This window comes from Canis lupus, chromosome 14 (genome assembly GCF_011100685.1).
Source record: "Canis lupus familiaris isolate Mischka breed German Shepherd chromosome 14, alternate assembly UU_Cfam_GSD_1.0, whole genome shotgun sequence".
Taxonomy (NCBI): Eukaryota; Metazoa; Chordata; class Mammalia; order Carnivora; family Canidae; genus Canis; species Canis lupus.
The window spans coordinates 50497919-50521443 of NC_049235.1; positions in this window are offsets into that span (position 1 = coordinate 50497919).

Consider the following 23525-nt stretch of genomic DNA (forward strand, 5'->3'; position numbering starts at 1 on the left):
AAATTTTTTGGCATTTCTGTTCTGCTGATAATACCCTCTTTAGATTCTTAGCACAATTATACAGTTACATTTCTTCCTATGTCTTTTCTATTGCTGTGCAGTGTGTTGAGACAGGATAAGGTTAATTTTGTGCTCAGTTTATCAACTGAAAAGAAATATATCTGAATTTCTGGCTTAATTCTACAACAGTCTATGACCTTGAAATAAATACTTTATCTTATTGGGCTTGATTTTTTTTTCTTATGAAAATGTAATAATTTGAAATAGGTTAATTTAATAAAATTATTTCTAATTCTAACATTATAAAATTGAATGATATAGCTCCAAGTATGACAAGTGAAATCTTTTAGCAACGATGAACTGTTCCCATAACGTTATTCTCAAATTAGTTATGTGTCTCATTATACTGATTTGTTGTGATCATGCTATAATTTCTCAGCCCCCCAAAGAACAATCTGCTTACCTGGTTTTTATAAAAACATTAGAGAAAACAGAAATTACTCCCAAACCAAAGCCAAAATTTTTTTTGGGGGGGGGGGCAGGGGAGGAGAGAGAGGCAATGAGAATATGAATCTCTGATCTTGAGGTGCTGTTAGTCAAACAAATGAGAAAAGAAATAATTCCAACTGACTGTATTTCTATTTTACTGGAATTTATTAATGCATATATAAAATGCTTTGTGGTGCATAGTTAGAATTACTATATCTATGTCATATATTGTCAGGGTGATTGCTATTACCAGAATACATTATATTATAAACCTCTCTTCTGTTTCCAGGGAGATGAACTGACAGTGGCATACAGATGTCTCCAATGGCAGGCAATGTTTCTTTTTGTTTAAAATACTTTACAAAAGAATCCCCAATCGAGAGAGCACTTCTAAGAATATTCACCTATGAGTACATATATTTGCAGATGGGAACCTGACTGGAGACATAGAGATATGGATATATAGGGAGAAGGTGTTTATTTTATTAATGACTGAGTAGTTGAGGAACTTAGAGAACAGTCTCAAATATAACTGCTTTCATCTCTTTCCAAGATGCATGCATGCTCAAGTAATTATGTCATATACTTCTGATTTCTAAGGACAGCTATTTTTAAAATTCTGCATGTATGTTTGCTGTAATTTGCAGAATAGGGAATACATTTTATACAGCAGCAAAACACTTTCCCTTGAAAGTTAGCTGCTCATTTTAAAAGCTTTTCCTTAAAATAAATAACAAACTGATATAGTAAGCAATTTGGAGATTAGATCAGAATTAAAATTTACAATAGTGGTAGTTAACATTCATTCCTTTTGTTGTGTATTCCTTTTTAAAAAAAAAAGCTGCTGAAATTCTGGCTATATCTATGGCTTCACTCTTCAATTTCACTAAACAACAGCTGTACAAATATGGTCATGATGTCTTAGTTTGGGCCCTGAGAAGTAGAATTTGAAATAGAGATTTACAGGTAATAAGTTTATTAGGCAAATGTGAGGGAGTAAAAAAAGCAGGACTTGCAGCAAGAGAAGCTGAACTCTGATGCAGCTGCAACAGAGACCTTGGCAAAGTCCACAGGGGGCTCTGGAGCTGGCATGGTTCTTCAGAGTTGTGAATCCAGGCAAGGTGGCCCTGTCCCCTGCACAGACCAGTCATTGGATGTGGGCTACCCTGAGGAGAGGATGCAACCTTAAGTGAGGCAGATTACTTCTGCAAAAGGTGACTTCTGAATATTTTATTTAGGACTAAGTGCTAAAACAAGCATGGCATAAGAGAATCAGAGTTTTATAGTGTTTTCCACAAATTATGACAGGCTAGGGAGAAATATTATATAGAGTATGAGTATTAGATGGCAATGGTGAATTTCCATTTAGTAATTACACTTAAGTATGAAAATGTATTCTAAAATTGTGTGTATGTAGAATGTGCTTTTCCTAAGGAACTCAAAGTTTAAGTCATCAAATTTGTTTGAATCAAGATGCTTCTTATAATGGGATAACTAAGAATAAATATGCAATCTGAGTAGGGAACATAAGTGAATGCGAGGAATGAATATGAATTTATGTAGATCTTTTCACTACTCATGTTTGCAGAGGACATCATATATTCTGTGTACCCTATGAGTGTTTAAAAGGACTTTCTTGTGGTTGTGAACCTGACGCAGTATTTATTTGACTAAAGTGGCATATGTGGATATATCCAGAATCTGACCCTGTCTTTCAAGTCCATACCATCAACACTCTGGGGAAAAAAAACAAAACAAAAAAACAAAACCAAAAAAAACCTGTCACCTCTTGAATAGATCACCGCAGTCGCCTCTTACATTGTCCCCCATCCTTGTTCCTTATATGGTCTGACTTCAGCACATCAGCCTGCATGATATTATTAAAATGTGAGATGATGCAACTGCTTTGCTTAAAAGCCTCTCCTGGTTTCTGATGTTACTCAGTAAAAGCAGAAGTCCTTACAATGGCCTCCAGGCCCTACCCGATGTGACTGCTGACTTCTCTACCTATTCTGTTGTCCCTTGCTCTGCTCTGGGCATCCTGGGCACTTTTGCCATTTCCTGGACATGCCCTGTCTCAGCTTGAACCTGATATTTTCTCTGTTTAGAATGCCCTTTCTTGAGATAATTGTATGGCTTGCTTCCTCACTCCCTTTAAATCCTTACTCAAAAATATTCTCAGAGATCCTTCCTGGATATCCTACCTAAAATTTCAACAGTCTTTTCTCGCTCCAACCTGCTGGGCTCTTTTCCTTCTCTGCTTAATATTTATGATTCTTTATCAGGTACATATTTTACTTATTCTCCTTAATTATTGTCTATCTGTCCTACGGAAATAAAAATCCCATGAAGGCTGAGATTTTTTTCGTCCTTTTTTTCTTTTATCCTTCTAGCCACAGTGTCAAAAACTATTGCTTGGCCCATAATAGATACTCAGTACATTTTTACTGACTGAAAGAAGATTTAGATGACAAGTGTGAATATATAGTCAGTGATTTTCTCAATTGGTCCCCAGTCTCAAGTTGCTACAAGACATAGCTAACACTAGAAGGAAGAAGAAAAGTATTTCTCTGAGGACCTACCTCTTCTGCTTCCTCCAGAGAGCGAGGGTTTTCAGAATAGTGAGAAAACTTAATTAGTGTTAATTATGCCGTGGGCCTTCCTACATGAGTCAACAAGAAAGCTTAAAGGAGAGATGGCTCTCCAGAATCATGTAGACGCATTTGCGCCCAACTATGAATCTGAGAGACAACACTTATCCTGTAGGTGTCAATAAAAAGAAACTTAGGGCTAGTGAGAACAATAAAAATGTCATGCTGATTTTTAACAAACTATATCCTATTTTTTTCTCCCCAAACTAACGATTACCTAGTTCCTGTTCAAAACGGGAGAAGAAACTCCAAGACCAATGTCAGAGATTTGCTCCAGGTTTGCCCCAAGGTCTGCTATCTATGAAATACTCTCTGTATCCAGTATCTAAAAACTGTTTCAGTGCCATTTGCAGCATGAGGATAGCAATTCTTATGAAGTTGCAGGAGAAATGCTTTAGCTTGACAACTTTTTGAAAAGTATGTTGAAATTTGGTTTTCAGTTTGCATTGAAAATTACTTTTTTGTAACACCGTAGGACGTCAAATGCAAAGCTTGCTTCTTGCATGTGACTTCTGTCAGTTTTATAAATCTAAAACTGTGAGATCTGTGCTGTCAGATGTTAGCTCTTCCCCTACGATGCTTCTAGAACCAATACAACATCAGAAAAGTTGTGTCTAACTGCTGGTAGGCCATCTGAGGCATAGTGGGAAATTGAGAACAAAGCGCATGGCTGGTGACTGTATAAGGCTCGTGTAGCTCTACCTTCCCCACGTGTAATCTGAGGCCATCACGCTTACAATCATCTCAGGACTGTAACAGTGAGGAATCTGAAACAAATGTCATGGGCACCACAGGCATTAACCAGTCTGTGGCCTCTTACTTCAAGATCACTTTGGATGCTATTCTAAAACCATCCGATATAGCGGGACCCCCCTCCCCTGCGTGTCTGTGCTGACAGGAAAGCAGAAGAGATGGCTTATAGCGCAGTTCTTCTCAGTTCAGAATACTAAAGATGGAGCATGCTGCTTATCCTTTTTACTTTCAGCAAAGCCTCAGAAAAACCAGAATAGCTTATGGCCCATTAGAATGCAGGTGGTATAGGATGCTAAGCACCTCATCACTGTGGCTAAGTCCCCAGGAGCAAAATCCTGACTTATACATTTTCCAGTCTTCCTTGGCTACAGAATTTTGAAGCTTGGGGGCCTGACAGGAATCGGATTTGGAGAAGCACAGAAGCTTACACAGTATTCAGATGCCCCTAAATGTTCAGTTGCATGCCTGGTCCTTCCTATTCTCTTGGGAAGGAAACATAGGGAGGCCAATAAGCCAGTTGTTTTATTTCAAAAGCTATGTGTACCTACATATATGGCTTTGTTAAAAATGGAATTTATTAAAAATGGGATTTCAGTGCCCAAGGGTGGCACTGATACAGGGTGGTCCACTGCCTCTCTGACATGGTCTGTGAGCATATCTTGCTGCCAGGGATACTGTGATGGCATCATCATAGTCTGTATGGGTTGAGGGCTGTCAGTGCCTGAAAAGGAGAATGGAGCCCACCATGCCCAGGCCCTGACTAAACCTAAGAGCATTGAGGACCTCTCTAAACCTAAGAGCATTGCAGGCAGACATTGGCCAGTCAGAAGCTAAAGAGGGTGGATGCTCTCCATTTTTCACTCTGCTCAGCCATCAGAGGAGTTACCACCTCTGTGTGGAATGCCAGCATGTCCCAAAGGAAACTAAACATTTCACCCGATCCCAAATGGCTTTTCATCATTATGGCTCCAGAATCTTAGAGCCTGAGGTGATTTGTTTACATGCTGCTTAATTCATGCATGTTTTGCCATCAAAGAGACCGCGTCTAATGTAGCTCATCCTACGTATTTGAATCTTAAGCCAGAAGAAAGCTCTCCACCCTTCCACCCTTTACTGGAACATCTGTCTTTCTCCAGCAAGTCCCAGGTTGTGTGAGTGGAGCCACAAAACCTTGCTCCTGCCTCCTTTCTTCAGGCTCGTGCATGTCAAAACAGCACCTTTTGTAGCACACCTCCCTTTCTCTGTAGCCACAGCACTCGAGTGTGGGGATAATTAGGTATCTTAGAGGCACGGGGCAGCGAGGCATGGAATACTTGGCAACACAAACTGTACAGAGGGTTCTCCACATTCTCTGTGCCTTGGACTGAAAGGGGAGAACAGCGTTGACTGTACGGCTGCGGGGAGGATTAGAAGGGATTAAAGCAAAGCCTGGCTGGAAGGGTCTGTTAACCATGTGACTCTCCGAAGGTATTATGAGTTATGAGCATCTCAGATAAAAGGGCGAGGTGCTCACAGTCTCTTTCTGAGAACACCAACACTGTTTCTCTCATAGGCTATTTGACTGTATCTCCACATTACAGACTCCATGGAAGTGGAGGGGGACAACTGTCCTGTTGTTTGCAGAAAGAAAGAAGGAATAATTTTCCTAATATGAAAAGATTAGTCTGTTGTCATTCAGTCCTCCCCCACCTTGTATTCAGCAAGCCTGACGTTTGTCATCCAGGCCTTTGTGGAGGAGCTCATATATAGTCTAACTTCTCTGTTAGACTACATCTCACTGTAGCTGCTGATAAAATCTATGGTAAAGGAACACAAAGACAATCTCATGAAAATGGAAAGAAATTATTCTATGTACCATAGAGCAGATAAGACAGAGGCATATCTTACACTTCGTTCTGCCTTTGGATTGCTAGCCTATCAAAAGCCCAAAGCTAAAAGTGGTATCTGTATTCATGTAACTTGGGAATGTTCCTTGCATTGAGGCATCATTTGACAAGGAGATAACAACCTGCATTAAGAAAGTGAGAGCATCTCTTGGAAGACTGGCAGGAATGGTAATGGAGCAATGTGCCATGCAGATGAAAATCAACACTTCAAAGTGAGAGTGGTATTGAATTCTCTTTGGAGACAGGGTGGAATTTTTGGTACTTTTTGCCCTAAAGCAAATAGTTTTACTTTTCATCCAAAAGGAAGACTGTCTGATAGAAGGTACTAGACTATTGTAGATTCCACTGAGGCAGGTCCTCTTTCCTCTCTGGGCACATGCCACGCATTCCCAGTTCCTGGCTTTTAATGGTACTAAAGGCACCATTTTGCTAAAGTTCCTTCCTAGACCATCTTCCCATGCAAATACCATCCACCCTTCATAATATCAGCCATATGATACCTTCTGTCCCCAATCACTAAATTAAACCTTTATATATCGTATTTGCTGCAACACTCATCACTACTAACTCTATAAGGCAAAAACTATTACTACATATTTACAAATAATTAAATTTATGTCATAGAAATCCAGAAACTTGTCCAAAGCCATTCATTCAGTGAATGGAAAAATCCAAATTTGAATCTAGGATCTCTGCACCTGTCCATGCTCTCTTAACCATTATGCCACATTGCTTCCTATAGTAGGCCAAATGTCCTTGCATGCTCATAAATCTTTTACCACAATGTCCTGTCCATAGCCATTTGCTTTCTTTTAATTTAACTTGTACACATTGTTTGCACCTTTCATTCCAGCACTTGACCTTATACTATCCCAGATAAATCTCTAAGGTGTTTATTAAAATAAATTTCCCCCATAAAGTTGTATCTTCTGTAAGAGCACTATATATTTTTCAGTCTGCCAATATATATAATATATTTCTAGTACTATACTGGCTTGATAGTAAATATTCAGTAATACCTAGTAATTGAACTAATTAGGTCAGTTAATATAGATGCAATAAGGTGAGGAAGTGTTGAAAGTAACATCATTCTGAAACCCATTTTGCCAAGTATTACTAAAATATGGCCAAGAAAGCTTCCACACACCTGTATGATCACCCTTTGAAGTATCCAGCTGATCAGAATACTGTAGAAATTCGGCTCTATTCTGCAGGCAGGACAAGTGAGTACATTCCTGAACAACAATTCAGTAGTGAATAGGTCAGAGGGCTGTCAAGTAAGACACTAAAGTGATGTGCTGAAAACAAGCCAGAAGCAATACAAAAATCAATAAAGACATCTGAGAAATAGCTGGGGTTGACCAGACCTTTGGGCAGGATGTGATCTAGTTTATCCAGAAACCAACCACTACTGCAGAGACAAACAGAAGAGACCCAAGTGGCATTGGGCTTCCTTTTTTTGAGGCTCTGGGAGACATAACAAGATAAACACATATGTATAATTGACACTTCTGAGTGTACTGGTCATCAGTGAGCCTGTAAGCTAATTCTAAGCCTCTTGGGGACCATCCTTGGCATAGAACAAGAAGGAGTTAAATGCCTATTCCAGGGATGCCCCCTAGTCTAGTGATTAAGAAGATGGGCACTAAGCTGAGACTGCCTGACCTTCACTCACACATGTGGGAATTTACACAAGTTATCCAACCGCTCTGTGCCTCAGTCCTTATTGCAAGTTATAGCACACAGTAAAAAGTAGTCTTATTATATTAGCTATTTTAAATAAGGTGGTGATATAAATACTATTACATTCCTTAGCATAGTGCTTGGCCACGATATATACTCAATTATGAAAAAAATACAGTGATAGAGACAGATGAATGTGACAGATACAAGCAATTAGAAGGTATAAAGTCACTCATTTATTCTATAAATATTTATTGAGAATCTACTCTGATAGGTGCTGGGTACAGACTCTAACAAAATAAATCTGAGCCCTACTTATATGGAGCTTAAAATCTAGTGAAGGAGATAGACCGTAAGCAAGTAAACAGAACTGTATAATTTTCAATTATGAAAAAGTGTGATGAAGGAAAATTAGGGGCAGGGAAGAGGAGTTACTTCAGTATTTTTTTTAATTTAAAATATAGTTGACACACAATGTTGTATTAGTTTCAAGTGTACAACAGTAATTTGACAAATCTATACAGTATGCTATGCTCACCATGAGTGTCGCTACCATCTGTCACCATACAACACTAGTAATACCACTAACTCCGTTCCCTATGCTGTGTCTTTATCCCTATGACTTATTCACCCCTTAACTGGAAGCCTATACTTCCCACTACTCATCACTCATTTTGCCCGTCTACCGACCTACCCTCTACCCCTGTGGCAACCATAACTTGTTCCTCAAATTTATGGATCCATTTCTGTTCTTTTTCATTTGTTTGTTTTGTTCTTTAGATTCTGCATATAAGTAATACCATGGGATATTTGTCTTTCTCTCTCTGACCGACTTAGCAGAATACCAAAGAGGACCTATTTTAAGTTGGATGATAGGGACAACCTTGTTTGGGGCATAACATCAAAGCTGAAACTTTATAAAGACCAAGACAATGCAACAATGTCAACAGACATTGGATGGAATGGAAAAGACATCCAGGCAGAAGGAGTACTATCACTTCAAGTCGTAAGGAACAATCTTGACTTGATATATTAGTTGAAAGAAAGCTAAAATGATAAAGCAGAATTGGAAAAGGAGAGAATGAGTTAGAGACAGGTTGGAGGCAGGAGTGTGGGTGTAAGTTGGTTCAGGGCTTCATAAGCTACAATGAGGATCTTGTATTTAATCGTAAGGGCAATGGGAGGTTACTGAACGAATCTAATTTAATTTGTCTGTTTTATGGTGTTGCTGGGACAAGACTGGAAGAATGAAGACCAATGAGGAAGCCTTCCTAGAAGCCCATGCTAGAGGTGACTATGGTCATGAGAGCAGTGGGTAAAAAGGCAGGTAAATAGAATTGAGATGTATTTTAGAGGAAGCACATATAGGGCACACATGCAAAGCCACATTTATTTTTTATTTTAAAAAGGATATAGGGTACCTGGGTGGTTCAGGTTAAGTCTCCGACTCTTGGTTTGGGCTCAGGTCATTGATCTCGGGGTGGTGGGATCAAATCCCAGGTAGGGCTTTATGTTCACCACTGAGTCTGCTTGAGATTCTCTCTCTCTCCCTCTCCCTTCGCCCCTACCTCCCTCCTCACATGTATACACACACTCTGTCTCTAAATAAATAAAATCCTAAAAAAAAAAGATACAGATTGATGATCTCAGTAAAATTCATATTAAACAGTATAATATGAAGATAGCTTTTAAGTCACTTTTGATCTGCAGCCCACTATTTAAAGGTCTTATCAATTCTAAGATGTGAATTTAAAGAAAAGCTCTCTGAAATCAGTATTCTATAATTGAAGACAGATTAAAAGCAATACCATATTTTTCATTTATTTAAACAGTATGAAAAATTCCCAGGTCTTAAATTTATAACACTTTGTCCATGTGTTATTTTAAATTTATCCAGTGAAAGTATCTTTCAAAGAAATCTTCAGGCTCACTCTAAGCAGGACCCTAAAGCTATGAAATTCAGAGCTTCTGACATCAAAGCACACTACAGACAGGACACAACAAGAAATGTTGTATACCAAATGTTTTTCCTATAAATTAATTCCCATCAGCTGAGAAAGTGGGATAGGACTGCCAAAGAAAATGTGGTGGAGCCCATAAACTCAGGGTTGTTATTTATTTCCTGTTAGAAAATTATTCAGCAAGGAATACATTTTTAAAGCATTTATAGGAATTGGGCAGCCAGATCCCCTTGTGATGTTTTGAAATTTCATCCTAAAGGTTTAACTACGTTCATAATAATACCATAATTATTTTCTATCTGACTACATCCAGATTTCTAACTTTTAGCATTACTGTATTTTGTACTCTAATAACATTGCCCATGCACTAGTTATAGGATAACTTACTAGTTTTGCTAATGTAAATCTTGTTCTTTGCTAGATCATCAGGTGGCATAGCCTTTCTGAGTTCATGTGGGATTTCTATAACTATGGCCTGGGAGCTTCCATCAGCGAATCCTAAGAACTGACCATCCTATGCCAGCAGAGCTTTGGATTGCTGCTGAGTCACTACAGCTGACAGACCCATCTGGCCTGTAGCCATGACAGATAAAGAGTTCATTTTGAACAAATGGACCATGTGATCCAGGTGGCAGTGAGCTGGAGTGGCAATCCAGAGCCGGCTAAACACATAGACTCAATGAGCAGCTGTCTCTTTCCTGGCATTCTAAATAACCTTAAAACCCACTCCCCAGCTAGTACCTTTCTTACTTGATACTACCGTGTTGGCTTACATGACAACATCACTAACTCACTAGGGTGATGTTACTGAAGGCTCCACTGAAATGAATATTTCTTAGGGATAATTGTCTTTAGGTTTCTAGGGTCTCCCTACACTATTCAACCAGCCCCATAGAAAAATATGTGCCCAGCATCCTTGGGTTATCTATAGGCACTCTTCAGAATTCATCTCAAGTGACTTGCTCTCTCCTTCTGTACTTCTTTTTGAATCTCCTGATTTCAATTTAGGTCTTCCTTCTAGATCTGGTATTTTCATAACAACTATAAAGAGGCATTTAACACTTAGAAACAATTTTAATGAGTTATTTGGTCATGTAGTAAATACTTTGGCCATAGTCTGGCATAGGACAGTGTTCAAGTGTAAATTGATGAATGTGATTGAGGAAGCAAAGTTGCTTAAAATTAGATGTTAGGGGGCTTAGAATCACAGAATAAGGAAAGTAATGGATCAGAATATTGGATTGGGACAGTTAGGAGTCTAAATATAGGCACAGAACGGTTGACTGTAAGAAGAATTTAACTCAGGAAGTAGAGGAGCTACATGAGTTAATTTTACTTTTATCACAATTTAGCTAATCATTAGAGCTACAGGCTTATTTATTAGAGTTCTATAAATAGTAGATAAAAATCAAAGAATGTTTACCAGTGTATTCCAAAGTGCCTTAATCAGAACATCAATTCTGTGAGATGTTTTATGAAAATAGGGTTCTGTGGATTAATAAAACTGAGAAATGCTGTACATGCAATCCTCCTTGTAGAGATTGACTTGGCACATTAGCATACTGGAGACTTTGAGATGTCTAGATTAAAACCTCTATTTTTAACCTCTATTTATTTAACCTCTATTTTTCCAAATAGAACATTAGCTTTGAAGAACATAGTTTAATAAATTTTGTTTATGCAATTTAATGAAGAAAAAAAAGCCTTTATGAATACTTATACTAATAAGCAAGATTGTAAACCAGGGCTTCCAAAATTTTGAGGTCTCAGCTCTAACAAACCTATTATATTCCTATTATATTTATTTATAGATTATATTACCATGTTATGATATATTACATATATTAAAGCATACATAAAATAGATATCCAGAAGTTAAGAAAAATTAAAATATTTAAAATATGTATATTTCACTTTTTGGTGTTGGAAAACATTTTTCTCTTGCCAGAGGATTTTAATTAATGACACGTTTTAGTCAACAATGTGATTAAAAATTTTTTTGATTATTGAAATTCTTTGTTTAAATCCTGGTTTAAAATTTGTGCTGCAATGAATGAAAGGAGTGGTTCTAAGTTGAGTTTATTTCCATACTAGTTGTAAATGACTGTTATATATAAAAAAGTTACCTCAAAGATAAATAAAAAAACAATGGAAGATGGCACTGAATTACATTAACTAATACCTGAGGGGATAATATGTATACATGGAACCAAGAATGCCATTAACAATGGTGGTCAGGAGTTTATATTTTAAGTAATCTTTTTGTTATTTATATACTTTGGGCTTCATGTCAGATCTGGTAATGACCCCATATTCTTTTATGGTATTTGGAGAGCGTCACCCAACAATAGAAATGTCTTTTTTTCTAATGATTTTTTTTTCAGTTTCAGAAGTAGAATTTAGTGATTCAGTTGCATATAACACCCAGTGCTCATTACAGCAAGTTCCCTCCTTAATGCCCATCATCCCATTATCCTTTGCCCCCCACCCATCTCTCCTCCAGCAACCCTCAATTTGTTTCCTAGAGTTCAGCATCTCTTATGGTTTGCTTCCCTCTCAGTTATACATGGTTCCTCAGTGGGACCCTTCTAAGGCTTCCCAGACATTTCAACAGGGTTAGTTAGAATCACGTAATATGTCTACTTAACTAGACACAATAAAGTGTAAAACACCACAATATGCTAAAAGCAAGTGAATAATTGAGGTCTCAATTGTCAATCTTTAACCTCACATTTCCTTCAGGATATTCCAAATGCATAGATGACCTATGACTCTGTGACATGCAAATTAATAAGTACCCAAGGCTCATATATTAATAATATATAGTGGTAAAACATCATTCTTCTATTTTTGTATTTACACGTATACATCCCAATATTCTTCCAGCTTTCAGTTGTCTTGCTCACTGCCTGGGCTACCTGCAACCAATTTTGGAGACTGCTTGTCCTATGTCTTGGAATTTCAATTCTAATCTATGAGAGACCTGTCGTACTTTTCAGAGGAGTGTTTTTTTTTTCTTTTTTTTTTCTTTTTTTTTAAGCACCTGAGCAAATGAAGCAAATGAAAAGATAAAATTTCCCTTAGCCACCAGGACTGCTTCAAGTGTGTTTTAAAATCCCTTAGACAGGGGATCCCTGGGTGGCTCAGTGGTTTAGCACCTGCCTTAGGCCCAGGGCATGATCCTGGAGCCCCAGGATCGAGTCCCACGTTGGGCTCCCTGCATGGAGCCTGCTTCTCCCTCTGCCTGTGTCTCTGCTTCTGTCTCTCTCTGTGTGTCTCTCATGAATAAATAAAATAAAATAAAATAAAATCCCTTAGACAACTAGTACTCCCAGTTCATTTTTCAACAGAGTTTAGCAGAATATTTTCTGGGAGAAATTATTTGGACCTGGATATGCAACCAGACAAAATAACAAAAGTTTTTACAAAGGAAAAGAATGATATTCTAGCTAAGACAAGGGGCTATCAGAGCCATTTTCTTTTATATAACATTATGGAAATTATCACTTTAAGTGTGTATGTGTATATACACACATGTATAGTGCCTTACTAGAGTGGGGCACATGCGAAACTTAGATGTGCAATAGACTTGCCCAGATTTCTAGTTTTATATTAGCTAGCAATTCTGTTAAATCCAGCCACATTAAAATTTTAGATCCTGGGCAGCTTGGGTGGCCCAGCAGTTTAGCGCCGCCTTCGGCCCAGGGCATGATCCTGGAGACCCAGGATCCAGTACCACATCAGGCTCCCTGCATGGAGCCTGCTTCTCCCTCTGCCTGTGTCTCTGCCATTCTCTCTCTCTCTCTCTCTCTCTCTGTCTCTCATGAAAAAATAAATAAAATCTTTAAAAAAATTTTAGTTCCTTTAATTGCTAGTCTTATTCTTTAAAAGTAGTTCCAGAATATGGATGTCTTCACATTTCATGTGTTTCTCTATACCTTACCATGGTGCAAGAGTGGCTTCTGCCCATGCATTTCTGTGTTTTCTCAGCACACTAACTTGCTATAAATGACATTCTTTCTCTTCCCTTGGAAATTATCCCTTTCCTCCCTACTTAACCCTCCTCACCTCAAACACCAGTGGTAACAACACAGTGGGAAAAGCTGTAATTCTTTTACCTACATGTGTGGTCCGTGGTAGATGTGCACTTAGAAGATCTTGATTTTTCTGTAAACTCTTAAAATTACTTGTGGATATGATGGACACATCCCAAATCAACCCTCCAAGATACACATCCATGTCTAGTCCCATTGCCTTGGAAGTGTGTGGGGAGGGGAAGCCAGTGGCTCACTTCTAATCAAGTCAATAAGGCAAAGGTGATGGGATGTCACTCCCATTATTATGTTTCATTATAGAGGACTCTATTTTAGTGACTGGAGAGATGCTGGATCCCATCAATCCCATTGATGGGAAGTAAAATGCCATGCTGTGAGAGGGCCATATGGCAAGTAACTCTGTGTGGCCTCCAGAAGCTGAGAATGACTTCTGCCTAACAGCCAGCAAGAAAACAGGGACATGTGTCCTACAACATAAGATGAATTTTACAATCTTGGAAACATATCTTTCCCCAGTCAGGCCTTCATACGAGAACCAAGCTCTGGCAGACGTCTTGATGGCAGTCTTGCAGAGAACCCACTTAAGTTGTGCTCTGTTCTGACCTGCAGAAACAGTGAGACAGTAAATGTGTGTGTCTCAAGCTTACACTGTGGTAATTTGTTACATAACAATGAAACTAATAAAGTGAAAAGGTTATTTTTATTTTTTACATGTCTGTAAACTTCAGTTTTTCATAGGTAAACTTACAGGCATGAAATGTCATTGTTTCTTAAACTTTAGAAAAAGAACCCTTGCCTCCATTTGAAAAATTGTATTCTGTTCTGGAAATTATGTCATTTTCCCCACCTCTGTAAAGAGGTAGCCCCTTCTCTTCTGTGGGATCCCCAACACAAACCATATACAGTTTAACTTTGGTTTCACTCCATCAAATTTGTAGTTCTAGACTGTTGTACTTTTTAAGCTTGAATGATAAAAACAATAACAGCTAAGAGCTTATGACCTTAAATGAGTTGTGTTTTTGTTTTTTTTTTTCAAACAACAGATGAATCTACCCCACCAGAATATGGACAGCTGTTTATTAAGAATCACTCGATTAGTGGGGCCTTGATACTATTCCCAACACTAATAATCTGTGATTTTTGTGGTTTAAATTTATTGTACCACATGGGCATCTGGACAGCTCAGTCAGTTAAGTGTCCCACTCTTGATTTCCACTCAAGTCGTGATTTCAGGGTCATAGGATCAAACCCCACCTCAGGCTCCTTGCTCAGTGTGGCATCTGCTTCTTCCTCTCCCTCTGCTCCTCCCTACTACTTTCTCTCTCTCTCTCAAATAAATAGATAGATAGATAGATAGATAGATAGGTAGATAGATAGATTCTCATTCATTTGGGGAATATAAATAATAGTGAAAGGGAATATAAGGGAAGGGAGAAGAAATGTGTGGGAAATATCAGAAAGGGAGACAGAACGTAAAGACTGCTAACTCTGGGAAACGAACTAGGGGTGGTGGAAGGGGAGAAGGGCGGGGGGTGGGAGTGAATGGGTGACGGGCACTGGGGGTTATTCTGTATGTTAGTAAATTGAACACCAATAAAAAATAAATTAAAAAAAATAAAAATAAAACAATTTAAAAAAGATAGATAAATAAATAAATAAATAAATAAATAAATAAATAAAATCTTTTAAAATAAGTAAATTTATTCTAACCCAGTCTAATGTGATACCAAAACAAAGAGGCTCTAGGATAACTTCCCAGTCACACCACTGCTTTCCATACCATGCGCTCTCCAGAAAGGAGCAGACATTTTATGAGTGGGTGATTTTTATCAGGATAATCAGTGAACCACATTTGTCAGAGGCTATTTAAATTGACGCCTAAACTCTTATTGTAAATAAAGAAATCATCTCTTTTACTAAGGTATCCTGAGTCGGAAGGGAGTGGGGAAGACTAGATTTGTGGCTTCTCTGAAATCATAGCTGGAAAGCAGGATTCAATTCCCTTCTATGCATACAACTAGGTTTTAGGATTTTCCTACCAAAAGTCAGACTGTTTCCTGCTACTTGAAGAATCTTCTGGCCTCTACTTACTTTAGGAACCTGCATCCATCAACCATCATTTAAATGTGCATTGACAACTCTGAGTTTTTTCTGTATAGCTGCCTGGTGATGACTGAGCTATGTCTTTCATACCCTGGGTGGTTTAAGAGTTAGAGTTTGCCTCCTTTAGTTGTATATGTAACTTAAAACGTACTGTTTATGCAGAAGTTGGTCCATAGTGTTTCAGGATTGGAGTAACTAGAAAATGAAGTCAATCAAGAAACCATATGCCTAATAAATTTCCTGCAGTTTTCAAAATCCATACTTAAAGTAAATAGGTTGGTAAGTGTGGAGGTAGTTTATGTCATACCATCTTGGATTTGATTCCTGGTGTAACCATTGCCAGTTAAGTAGTTTAGAGCAAGCAATTTCATATCTCTGAATCTTAGTTTACTCAGGGCAAAATTAGATTTATGACTGTAACAAAATGGAGAATTTGGGCAGCCCAGGTGGCTCAGTGGTTTAGCGCTGCCTTCAGCCCAGGGTGTGATCCTGGAGACCCGGGATCGAGTCCCACATCGGGCTCCCTGCATAGAGCCTGCTTCTCCCTCTGCCTGTGTCTGTTCCCCCTCTGTGTGTGTGTGTGTGTGTGTGTGTGTGTGTGTCTGTCTGTCTCATGAATAAATAAAATATTTTTAAAAATGGAGAATTTTATTTTCTTAGCAGATAGTGAGAAGAGGTATTCATTAGATTATGTGGAGAAGAATGTCCAAAATGAGACATTTCCTAGGGGGAAAAAAATAACATTACTTTGCATAACCATGATATTGAGAGAGAGGAGGGGCAGAAATGAGTAATATACTGGATTAGGCAGATTAGGAGAAGAAAGAAGGCTGCATGTGAAGGAGTCAAACTCTCCTCTGTCTCCTCCAGTACACTTTGGCTAAAATCTGTATTGCTCAATAATTCTTTCAGTAAAAGTGGCTTATTTTTTTTTCTGAAAAATTCAAAGCAATGCTAGGGTTTTCAATAAAGTTTACAAGAAAAACAGAGACATGTAGGAAAAATTAACCTCTGATTTACATAATATCTGTATCTTAAGGTTGTTGTGAGCATTAATCCAGATAGGGTAAGTGAAGTACCTAGTATAGTGCCAAACACATGTGTCTGCAATAAATTCTTACTATTATGCCTGCTACTTCATCACCTTGTACTGTGGGAAGATCACAAGCCCTGTGCAATGATAATTAAAATTTTCCTTTACGGATACAGTAATGCAGAAGTGTTATTGATATATAATAGCAATAATTAAAAGTTACAAGTGGATATAATATATTCAGCAACACATATTTAAGTGAGAAGTGCAGTAGCCCTTTGAGACTAAAATGGAAAATTAAAGGATAGGAAGGTTTAATAAAGAAAGATCAGGCAATCCCCAAGAATATATAGAAAGGAGCAAAATCTCATTAAAAATCAAGTAGGACATTGTGGATTGTCAGTGAATAAAATCTTAATAATTTGCATTGTAATACATAAAGTTGAGTTATTGTTTTCCAAGTTTTCCCTGGCTACTGAATGATTTACTGTTTATCATATCAACACTTTATAAAGAAAATTTCCCAATGATAAAATGTCACAGTTGGTTAAAAAAATGTGGCATCTGGCATCATAGTTGGATCCCATTTTAGTGCCAAGCCATGGGCATGATAAAGAAGAGATTGCTAAATTGCCTGAAAATGATAAAAGCTGGTAGTTAAAGGGAATAGTCACCAGAAAGGCAAAATTCTGAAACTCTAATACAGTGCTGGTAGGAGTAAAATGTGTTCAAGTGCTTCAGAAAAAAATTTGGGAGCATCTGTTCAAGTGAACTGCATCTGGATCCTATCACCTAGAAATTCTACTCTTAATTTTGTGCCCAAGAGAAATGCATACACATGCTCAAAGAGACCTATGTAACAATATTTTAAGAATCTCTTAATAGAAAACTGAAAATTAAATGTCTATTAACAGAATAGAAAGGAAAATTATGATATATAACAAGATACAATGAAAATATATGAACTATAGCTATGTTCAAGAATCCGAGTGATTTTAACAAGCACAATATGGAGTTAAAAATAGATATTGTGGGGGAGGAGCAAGATGGCGGAAGAGTAGGGTCCCCAAATCACCTGTCTCCACCAAACTACCTAGAAAACCTTCAAATTATCCTGAAAATCTATGAATTCGGCCTGAGATTTAAAGAGAGACCAGCTGGAATGCAACAGTGAGAAGAGTTCGCGCATCTATCAAGGTAGGAAGACGGGGAAAAAGAAATAAAGAAACAAAGGCCTCCAAGGGGGAGGGGCCCCGCGAGGAGCCGGGCTGGGGCCGGGGCGAGTGTCCCCAGGACAGGAGAGCCCCGACCCGGAGGAGCAGGAGCTGCACCGACCTTCCCGGGGGAAAGGGGCTCGCGGGGAGGTGGAGCAGGACCCAGGAGGGCGGGGATGCCCTCGGGCTCCCCGGGACAGTAACAGCAACTGCGCCCCGGGAGAGTGCGCCGAGCTCCCTAAGGGCTGCAGCGCGCACGGCGGGACCCGGCGGGACCAGAGCAGCCAGGAGGGGCTCGGGCGGCGGCTCCGCGGAGGGGGCTGCGCGGCCCCGGGAGCAGCTCGGAGGGGCTCGGGCAGAGGAAGAGGCTCCGTGCGGAGGGGGCTGCGCGGTTCCAGGAGCAGCTCGGAGGGGCTCGGGCGGCAGCTCCGCGGAGGGGGTTGCGCGGCCCGGGAGCGCGAATCCAACAGCGCAGGCTCCGGAGCACAGGGCGCCGGGACACAGCCCAGGATCCGGCCTCCCCCGGGCCAGGCAGAGGCCGGGAGGGCCCAGGACAGCGAGGACGCTCCTGCCCCAGCTGAGCACATCAGCGGCCCCGCCCCGGAGCCTCCAGGCCCTGCAGACGGAGTTCCTGCCGGAGCTGAATCCAGGTTTCCAGAGCTGCCCCGCCACTGGGGCTGTTCCTCCTGCGGCCTCACGGGGTCAACAACCCCCACCGAGCCCTGCACCAGGCAGGGGCACAGCAGCTCCCCCAACTGCTAACACCTGAAAATCAGCACAACAGGCCCCTCCCCCAGAACACCAGCTAGACGGACAACTTCCAGGAGAAGCCAAGGGACTTAAAGAACACAGAATCAGAAGATACTCCCCCGTGGTTCTTTTTTTTTTTTTTTTTTTTGTTTTGTTTTGTTTTTTTTTTTGTTTGTTTTGTTTTGTTTTGCTTTTTGATTTGTTTCCTTCCCCCACCCCCCCCTTTTTTTTTTCTCCTTTCTTTTTCTTCTTTTTTTTCTTTCGTTTTTTTTTCTCTTCCCCCTTTTTTTTTCTCTTTCTCCTTTCTTTCCTTCTTTCTCTCCTCTCTTTTTCTCTTTTTCCCAATACAACTTGCTTTTGGCCACTCTGCACTGAGCAAAATGACTAGAAGGAAAACCTCACCTCAAAAGAAAGAATCAGAAACAGTCCTCTCTCCCACAGAGTTACAAAATCTGGATTACAATTCAATGTCAGAAAGCCAATTCAGAAGCACTATTATACACCTACTGGTGGCTCTAGAAAAAAGTATAAAGGACTCAAGAGACTTCATGACTGCAGAATTTAGAGCTAATCAGGCAGAAATTAAAAATCAATTGAATGAGATGCAATCCAAACTAGAAGTCCTAACGACGAGGGTTAACGAGGTGGAAGAACGAGTGAGTGACATAGAAGACAAGTTGATAGCAAAGAGGGAAACTGAGGAAAAAAGAGACAAACAATTAAAAGACCATGAAGATAGATTAAGGGAAATAAACGACAGCCTGAGGAAGAAAAACCTACGTTTAATTGGGGTTCCCGAGGGCGCCGAAAGGGACAGAGGGCCAGAATATGTATTTGAACAAATTCTAGCTGAAAACTTTCCTAATCTGGGAAGGGAAACAGGCATTCAGATCCAGGAAATAGAGAGATCCCCCCCTAAAATCAATAAAAACCGTTCAACACCTCGACATTTAATTGTGAAGCTTGCAAATTCCAAAGATAAGGAGAAGATCCTTAAAGCAGCAAGAGACAAGAAATCCCTGACTTTTATGGGGAGGAGTATTAGGGTAACAGCAGACCTCTCCACAGAGACCTGGCAGGCCAGAAAGGGCTGGCAGGATATATTCAGGCTCCTAAATGAGAAGAACATGCAACCAAGAATACTTTATCCAGCAAGGCTCTCATTCAAAATGGAAGGAGAGATAAAGAGCTTCCAAGACAGGCAGCAACTAAAAGAATATGTGACCTCCAAACCAGCTCTGCAAGAAATTTTAAGGGGGACTCTTAAAATTCCCCTTTAAGAAGAAGTTCAGTGGAACAGTCCACAAAAACAAAGACTGAATAGATATCATGATGACACTAAACTCATATCTCTCAATAGTAACTCTGAATGTGAACGGGCTTAATGACCCCATCAAAAGGCGCAGGGTTTCAGACTGGATAAAAAAGCAGGACCCATCTATTTGCTGTCTACAAGAGACTCATTTTAGACAGAAGGACACCTACAGCCTGAAAATAAAAGGTTGGAGAACCATTTACCATTCGAATGGTCCTCAAAAGAAAGCAGGGGTAGCCATCCTTATATCAGATAAACTAAAATTTACCCCAAAGACTGTAGTGAGAGATGAAGAGGGACACTATATCATACTTAAAGGATCTATTCAACAAGAGGACTTAACAATCCTCAATATATATGCTCCGAATGTGGGAGCTGCCAAATATATAAATCAATTATTAACCAAAGTGAAGAAATACTTAGATAATAATACACTTATACTTGGTGACTTCAATCTAGCTCTTTCTATACTCGATAGGTCTTCTAAGCACAACATCTCCAAAGAAACGAGAGCTTTAAATGATACACTGGACCAGATGGATTTCACAGATATCTACAGAACTTTACATCCAAACTCAACTGAATACACATTCTTCTCAAGCGCACATGGAACTTTCTCCAGAATAGACCACATATTGGGACACAAATCGGGTCTGAACCGATACCAAAAGATTGGGATCGTCCCCTGCAGATTCTCGGACCATAATGCCTTGAAATTAGAACTAAATCACAACAAGAAGTTTGGAAGGACCTCAAACACGTGGAGGTTAAGGACCATCCTGCTAAAAGATAAAAGGGTCAACCAGGAAATTAAGGAAGAATTAAAAAGATTCATGGAAACTAATGAGAATGAAGATACAACCGTTCAAAATCTTTGGGATGCAGCAAAAGCAGTCCTAAGGGGGAAATACATCGCAATACAAGCATCCATTCAAAAACTGGAAAGAACTCAAATACAAAAGCTAACCTTACACATAAAGGAGCTAGAGAAAAAACAGCAAATAGATCCTACACCCAAGAGAAGAAGGGAGTTAATAAAGATTCGAGCAGAACTCAACGAAATCGAGACCAGAAGAACTGTGGAACAGATCAACAGAACCAGGAGTTGGTTCTTTGAAAGAATTAATAAGATAGATAAACCATTAGCCAGCCTTATTAAAAAGAAGAGAGAGAAGACTCAAATTAATAAAATCATGAATGAGAAAGGAGAGATCACTACCAACACCAAGGAAATACAAACGATTTTAAAAACATATTATGAACAGCTATACGCCAATAAATTAGGCAATCTAGAAGAAATGGACGCATTCCTGGAAAGCCACAAACTACCAAAACTGGAACAGGAAGAAATAGAAAACCTGAACAGGCCAATAACCAGGGAGGAAATTGAAGCAGTCATCAAAAACCTCCCAAGACACAAGAGTCCAGGGCCAGATGGCTTCCCAGGGGAATTTTATCAAACGTTTAAAGAAGAAATCATACCTATTCTCCTAAAGCTGTTTGGAAAGATAGAAAGAGATGGAGTACTTCCAAATTCGTTCTATGAAGCCAGCATCACCTTAATTCCAAAGCCAGACAAAGACCCCACCAAAAAGGAGAATTACAGACCAATATCCCTGATGAACATGGATGCAAAAATTCTCAACAAGATACTGGCCAATAGGATCCAACAGTACATTAAGAAAATTATTCACCATGACCAAGTAGGATTTATCCCTGGGACACAAGGCTGGTTCAACACCCGTAAAACAATCAATGTGATTCATCATATCAGCAAGAGAAAAACCAAGAACCATATGATCCTCTCATTGGATGCAGAGAAAGCATTTGACAAAATACAGCATCCATTCCTGATCAAAACTCTTCAGAGTGTAGGAATAGAGGGAACATTCCTCAACATCTTAAAAGCCATCTATGAAAAGCCCACAGCAAATATCATTCTCAATGGGGAAGCACTAGGAGCCTTTCCCCTAAGATCAGGAACAAGACAGGGATGTCCACTCTCACCACTGCTGTTCAACATAGTACTGGAAGTCCTAGCCTCAGCAATCAGACAACAAAAAGACATTAAAGGCATTCAAATTGGCAAAGAAGAAGTCAAACTCTCCCTCTTCGCCGATGACATGATACTCTACATAGAAAACCCAAAAGTCTCCACCCCAAGATTGCTAGAACTCATTCAGCAATTCGGTAGCGTGGCAGGATACAAAATCAATGCCCAGAAGTCAGTGGCATTTCTATACACTAACAATGAGACTGAAGAAAGAGAAATTAAGGAGTCAATCCCATTTACAATTGCACCCAAAAGCATAAGATACCTAGGAATAAACCTCACCAAAGATGTAAAGGATCTATACCCTCAAAACTATAGAACACTTCTGAAAGAAATTGAGGAAGACACAAAGAGATGGAAAAATATTCCATGCTCATGGATTGGCAGAATTAATATTGTGAAAATGTCAATGTTACCCAGGGCAATATACACGTTTAATGCAATCCCTATCAAAATACCATGGACTTTCTTCAGAGAGTTAGAACAAATTATTTTAAGATTTGTGTGGAATCAGAAAAGACCCCGAATAGCCAGGGGAATTTTAAAAAAGAAAACCATATCTGGGGGCATCACAATGCCAGACTTCAGGTTGTACTACAAAGCTGTGGTCATCAAGACAGTGTGGTACTGGCACAAAAACAGACACATAGATCAGTGGAACAGAATAGAGAATCCAGAAGTGGACCCTGAACTTTATGGGCAACTAATATTCGATAAAGGAGGAAAGACTATCCATTGGAAGAACGACAGTCTCTTCAATAAATGGTGCTGGGAAAATTGGACATCCACATGCAGAAGAATGAAACTAGACCACTCTCTTTCACCATACACAAAGATAAACTCAAAATGGATGAAAGATCTAAATGTGAGACAAGATTCCATCAAAATCCTAGAGAAGAACACAGGCAACACCCTTTTTGAACTCGGCCATAGTAACTTCTTGCAAGATACATCCACGAAGACAAAAGAAACAAAAGCAAAAATGAACTATTGGGACTTCATCAAGATAAGAAGCTTTTGCACAGCAAAGGATACAGTCAACAAAACTCAAAGACAACCTACAGAATGGGAGAAGATATTTGCAAATGACATATCAGATAAAGGGCTAGTTTCCAAGATCTATAAAGAACTTATTAAACTCAACACCAAAGAAACAAACAATCCAATCATGAAATGGGCAAAAGACATGAACAGAAATCTCACAGAGGAAGACATAGACATGGCCAACATGCATATGAGAAAATGTTCTGCATCACTGGCCATCAGGGAAATACAAATCAAAACTACAATGAGATACCACCTCACACCAGTGAGAATGGGGAAAATTAACAAGGCAGGAAACAACAAATGTTGGAGAGGATGCGGAGAAAAGGGAACCCTCTTACACTGTTGGTGGGAATGTGAACTGGTGCAGCCACTCTGGAAAACTGTGTGGAGGTTCCTCAAACAGTTAAAAATATACCTGCCCTACGACCCAGCAATTGCACTGTTGGGGATTTACCCCAAAGATACAAATGCAATGAAACGCCGGGACACCTGCACCCCGATGTTTATAGCAGCAATGGCCACGATAGCCAAA